The following is a 6,000-nucleotide window of genomic DNA, read 5'->3' as shown; positions in this document are numbered from 1 at the left end:
CAGTGTGTCTGGGTGTATATTGCCTCTCTGTGTAGGTTGTGTACAGTGTGTGTACATTGCCTCTCTCTGTGTGTGTAAGTTGTGTACAGTGTGTGTACATTGCCTCCCTCCCTCTCTATGTAAGTTGTGTACAGTGTGTCTGGGTGTATATTGACTGTGTGTGTGTACGTTGTGTTCAGTGTGTCTGGGTTTACATTGACTCTGTGTGTGTAAGTTGTGTACAGTGTGTGTGTCTGGGTGTATATTGAATGTGTATGTGTGTGTGTCTGTAAGTTGTGTACATTGTGTGTGTCTGGGTGTATATTGAATCTCTCTATGTGTGTAAGTTGAGTACAGTGTGTCTGGGTGTATATTGACTCTGTGTGTGTGTACGTTGTGTACAGTGTGTCTGGGTGTATATTGACTCTCTATGTGTACAATGTGTGTGTGTGTGTGTGTGTGTGTGTATTGACTCTCTCTCTCTGTAAGTTGTGTACAGTGTGTCTGGGTGTATATTGCCTCTCTGTGTAAGTTGTGTACAGTGTGTGTACATTGCCTCCCTCTCTCTCTGTAAATTGTGTACAGTGTGTCTGGGTGTATATTGACTCTGTGTGTGTGTGTGTGTGTGTGTACGCTGTGTACAGTGTGTCTTGGTTTACATTGACTCTGTGTGTTTGAGTTGTGTACAGTGTGTGTGCTTGGGTGTATATTGACTCTCTGTGTGTGTACGTTGTGTACAGTGTGTGTGTGTGTGTCTGGGTGTATATTGACTCTCTCTCACTGTGTGTAAGTTGTGTACAGTGTGTCTGGGTGTATATTGACTCTCTCTCTGGATAAGTTGTGTAAAGTGTGTCTGTGTGTGTACATTGACTCTGTGTGTGTAAGTTGTGTACAGTGTGTCTGGGTGTATATTGCCTCTCTGTGTAAGTTGTGTACAGTGTGTGTACATTGCCTCTCTCTCTGTGTGTAAGTTGTGTACAGTGTGTGTACATTGCCTCTCTCTCTATCTGTGTAAGTTGTGTACAGTGTGTCTGGGTGTATATTGACTCTCTGTGTGTGTACGTTGTGTACAGTGTGTGTATCTGGGTGTATATTGAATCTTTGTGTCTGTAAGTTGTGTACATTGTGTGTGTGTCTGGGTTTATATTGAATGTGTGTGTATGTGTAAGTTGTGTACATTGTGTATGTGTCTGGGTGTATATTAAATCTGTGTGTGTCTGTCAGTTGTGTACATTGTATGTGTGTCTGGGTGTACATTGAATCTCTGTGTGTGTAAGTTGTGAACATTGTGTGTGCCTCTGGGTGTATATTGAATCTGTGTGTGTGTGTGTAAGTTGTGTACATTGTGTATGTGGGTGTATATTGAATCTTTATGTGTGTAAGTTGTGTACATTGTGTGTGTGTGTCTGGGTTTATATTGAATCTGTGTGTGTGTGTAAGTTGTGTACATTGTGTGTGTATATTGAATCTCTCTCTGTGTAAGTTGTGGACATTGTGTGTGTCTGGGTGTATATTAAATCTGCGTGTGTGTGTAAGTTGTGTACATTGTGTGTGTATATTGAATCTCTCTCTGTGTAAGTTGTGGACATTGTGTGTGTCTGGGTGTATATTAAATCTGCGTGTGTGTGTAAGTTGTGTACAGTGTGTCTGGGTTTACATTGACTCTCTGAGTGCGTACGTTGTGTACAGTGTGTGTATCTGAGTGTATATTGACTCTGTGTAAGTTGTGTAGTGTGTGTCTGGGTGTATACTGACTTTCTCTCTCTCTGTGTAAGTTGTGTACAGTGAGTCTGCGTGTATATTGACTCTCTGTGTGTACAATGTGTGTGTCTGGGTGTATATTGACTCTCTGGGTAAGTTGTGTACAGTGTGTCTGTGTGTGTATATTGATGCTGTGTGTGTGTAAGTTGTGTACCGTGTGTCTGGGTGTATATTGCCTCTCTATGTAAGTTGTGTACAGTGTGTGTACATTGCCTCTCTCTCTGTGTGTAAGTTGTGGACAGTGTGTGTGTACATTGACTCTCTCTCTCTGTGTACGTTGTGGACAGTGTGTGTGTCTGGGTGTATATTGACTCTCTGTGTACAGTGTGTGTACATTGCCTCTGTGTGTGTGTGTAAGTTGTGTACAGTGTGTGTACATTGCCTCTCTCTGTGTGTAAATTGTGTACAGTGTGTGTACATTGCCTCTCTCTGTGTGTAAATTGTGTACAGTGTGTGTACATTGCCTCTCTCTGTGTGTAAATTGTGTACAGTGTGTGTACATTGCCTCTCTCTGTGTGTAAATTGTGTACAGTGTGTGTACATTGCCTCTCTCTCTGTGTGTAAATTGTGTACAGTGTGTGTACATTGCCTCTCTCTCTGTGTAAATTGTGTACAGTGTGTGTACATTGCCTCTCTCTGTGTGTAAGTTGTGTACAGTGTGTGTACATTGCCTCTCTCTCTGTGTAAATTGTGTACAGTGTGTGTACATTGCCTCTCTCTCTGTGTGTAAGTTGTGGACAGTGTGTGTGTACATTGCCTCTCTCTCTCTGTGTACGTTGTGGACAGTGTGTGTGTCTGGGTGTATATTGACTCTCTGTGTACAGTGTGTGTACATTGCCTCTGTGTGTGTGTGTAAATTGGGTACAGTGTGTGTGCATTGCCTCTCTCTCTGTGTAATTTGTGTACAGTGTGTGTACATTGCCTCTCTCTGTGTGTAAGTTGTGTACAGTGTGTGTACATTGTACACAACTTACACACAGAGAGGCAATGTACACACACTGTACACAACTTACACACAGAGAGGCAGTGTGTGTACCTTGCCTCTCTGTGTGTAAGTTGTGTACAGTGTGTGTACATTGCCTCTCTCTCTCTGTGTACGTTGTGTACAGTGTGTGTGTCTGGGTGTACATTGACTCTCTGTGTACAGTGTGTGTGTCCACTGGCTCTCTCCCTCTCTCTGTGTGTGTACAGTGTGTGTACATTGCCTCTCTCTGTGTAAGTTGTGTACAGTGTGTGTACATTGCCTCTCTTCCTCTGTGTAATTTGTGTACAGTGTGTGTGTACATTGCCTCTCTTCCTCTGTGTAATTTGTGTACAGTGTGTGTGTACATTGCCTCTCTCTGTGTAATTTGTGTACAGTGTGTGTACATTGCCTCTCTCTGTGTAATTTGTGTACAGTGTGTGTACATTGCCTCTCTCTGTGTAATTTGTGTACAGTGTGTGTACATTGCCTCTCTCTGTGTAATTTGTGTACAGTGTGTGTACATTGCCTCTCTTCCTCTGTGTAAGTTGTGTACAGTGTGTGTACATTGCCTCTCTTCCTCTGTGTAAGTTGTGTACAGTGTGTGTGTACATTGCCTCTCTCTGTGTAAGTTGTGTACAGTGTGTGTACATTGCCTCTCTCTGTGTAATTTGTGTACAGTGTGTGTACATTGCCTCTCTCTGTGTAATTTGTGTACAGTGTGTGTACATTGCCTCTCTTCCTCTGTGTAAGTTGTGTACAGTGTGTGTACATTGCCTCTCTTCCTCTGTGTAAGTTGTGTACAGTGTGTGTGTACATTGCCTCTCTTCCTCTGTGTAAGTTGTGTACAGTGTGTGTACATTGCCTCTCTCTGTGTAATTTGTGTACAGTGTGTGTACATTGCCTCTCTTCCTCTGTGTAAGTTGTGTACAGTGTGTGTACATTGCCTCTCTTCCTCTGTGTAAGTTGTGTACAGTGTGTGTGTACATTGCCTCTCTCTTCCTCTGTGTAAGTTGTGTACAGTGTGTGTGTACATTGCCTCTCTTCCTCTGTGTAAGTTGTGTACAGTGTGTGTACATTGCCTCTCTCTGTGTAATTTGTGTACAGTGTGTGTACATTGCCTCTCTCTGTGTAATTTGTGTACAGTGTGTGTACATTCCCTCTCTCTCTGTGTAAGTTGTGTACAGTGTGTGTACATTGCCTCTCTTCCTCTGTGTAAGTTGTGTACAGTGTGTGTACATTGCCTCTCTCTGTGTAAGTTGTGTACAGTGTGTGTACATTGCCTCTCTCTGTGTGTAAATTGTGTACAGTGTGTGTACATTGCCTCTCTCTGTGTGTAAGTTGTGTACAGTGTGTGTACATTGCCTCTCTCTCTGTGTAATTTGTGTACAGTGTGTGTACATTGCCTCTCTCTGTGTGTAAGTTGTGTACAGTGTGTGCACATTGTACACAACTTACACACAGAGAGGCAATGTACACACACTGTACACAACTTACACACAGAGAGGCAGTGTGTGTACCTTGCCTCTCTGTGTGTAAGTTGTGTACAGTGTGTGTACATTGCCTCTCTCTGTGTGTAAGTTGTGTACAGTGTGTGTACATTGCCTCTCTCTGTGTGTAAGTTGTGTACAGTGTGTGTACATTGCCTCTCTCTGTGTGTAAGTTGTGTACAGTGTGTGTGTACATTGCCTCTCTCTGTGTAAGTTGTGTACAGTGTGTGTACATTGCCTCTCTCTGTGTGTAAATTGTGTACAGTGTGTGTACATTGCCTCTCTCTCTGTGTAAATTGTGTACAGTGTGTGTACATTGCCTCTCTTCTCTGTGTAAGTTGTGTACAGTGTGTGTACCTTGCCTCTCTCTGTGTAATTTGTGTACAGTGTGTGTACATTGCCTCTCTCTGTGTGTAAGTTGTGTACAGTGTGTGTACATTGTACACAACTTACACACAGAGAGGCAATGTACACACACTGTACACAACTTACACACAGAGAGGCAGTGTGTGTACCTTGCCTCTGTGTGTAAGTTGTGTACAGTGTGTGTACATTGCCTCTCTCTGTGTGTAAGTTGTGTACAGTGTGTGTGTCTGGGTGTACATTGACTCTCTGTGTACAGTGTGTGTGTCCACTGGCTCTCTCTCTCTCTCTCTGTGTGTACAGTGTGTGTACATTGCCTCTCTCTGTGTAATTTGTGTACAGTGTGTGTACATTGCCTCTCTCTCTGTGTAAGTTGTGTACAGTGTGTGTACATTGCCTCTCTCTGTGTAATTTGTGTACAGTGTGTGTACATTGCCTCTCTTCCTCTGTGTAAGTTGTGTACAGTGTGTGTGTTTACATTGCCTCTCTCTGTGTAATTTGTGTACAGTGTGTGTACATTGCCTCTCTTCCTCTGTGTAAGTTGTGTACAGTGTGTGTACATTGCCTCTCTTCCTCTGTGTAAGTTGTGTACAGTGTGTGTGTACATTGCCTCTCTCTGTGTAAGTTGTGTACAGTGTGTGTACATTGCCTCTCTTCCTCTGTGTAAGTTGTGTACAGTGTGTGTACATTGCCTCTCTTCCTCGGTGTAAGTTGTGTACAGTGTGTGTACATTGCCTCTCTTCCTCTGTGTAAGTTGTGTACAGTGTGTGTGTACATTGCCTCTCTCTGTGTAAGTTGTGTACAGTGTGTGTACATTGCCTCTCTTCCTCTGTGTAAGTTGTGTACAGTGTGTGTACATTGCCTCTCTCTGTGTAAGTTGTCTACAGTGTGTGTACATTGCCTCTCCCTGTGTAATTTGTGTACAGTGTGTGTACATTGCCTCTCTTCCTCTGTGTAAGTTGTGTACAGTGTGTGTGTACATTGCCTCTCTCTGTGTAAGTTGTGTACAGTGTGTGTACATTGCCTCTCTTCCTCTGTGTAAGTTGTGTACAGTGTGTGTACATTGCCTCTCTTCCTCTGTGTAAGTTGTGTACAGTGTGTGTACATTGCCTCTCTTCCTCTGTGTAAGTTGTTTACAGTGTGTGTGTACATTGCCTCTCTCTGTGTAATTTGTGTACAGTGTGTGTACATTGCCTCTCTGTGTAATTTGTGTACGGTGTGTGTACATTGCCTCTCTTCCTCTGTGTAAGTTGTGTACAGTGTGTGTACATTGCCTCTCTCTGTGTAATTTGTGTACAGTGTGTGTACATTGCCTCTCTCTGTGTAATTTGTGTACAGTGTGTGTACATTGCCTCTCTCTGTGTAATTTGTGTACAGTGTGTGTACATTCCCTCTCTCTCTGTGTAAGTTGTGTACAGTGTGTGTACATTGCCTCTCTTCCTCTGT

The sequence above is a fragment of the Mustelus asterias genome, chromosome 22 (genome assembly GCF_964213995.1).
Source record: "Mustelus asterias chromosome 22, sMusAst1.hap1.1, whole genome shotgun sequence".
Lineage (NCBI taxonomy): Eukaryota > Metazoa > Chordata > Chondrichthyes > Carcharhiniformes > Triakidae > Mustelus > Mustelus asterias.
The sequence above is the reverse complement of the archived record's forward strand: the minus strand, read 5'-3'. Positions refer to the sequence as shown.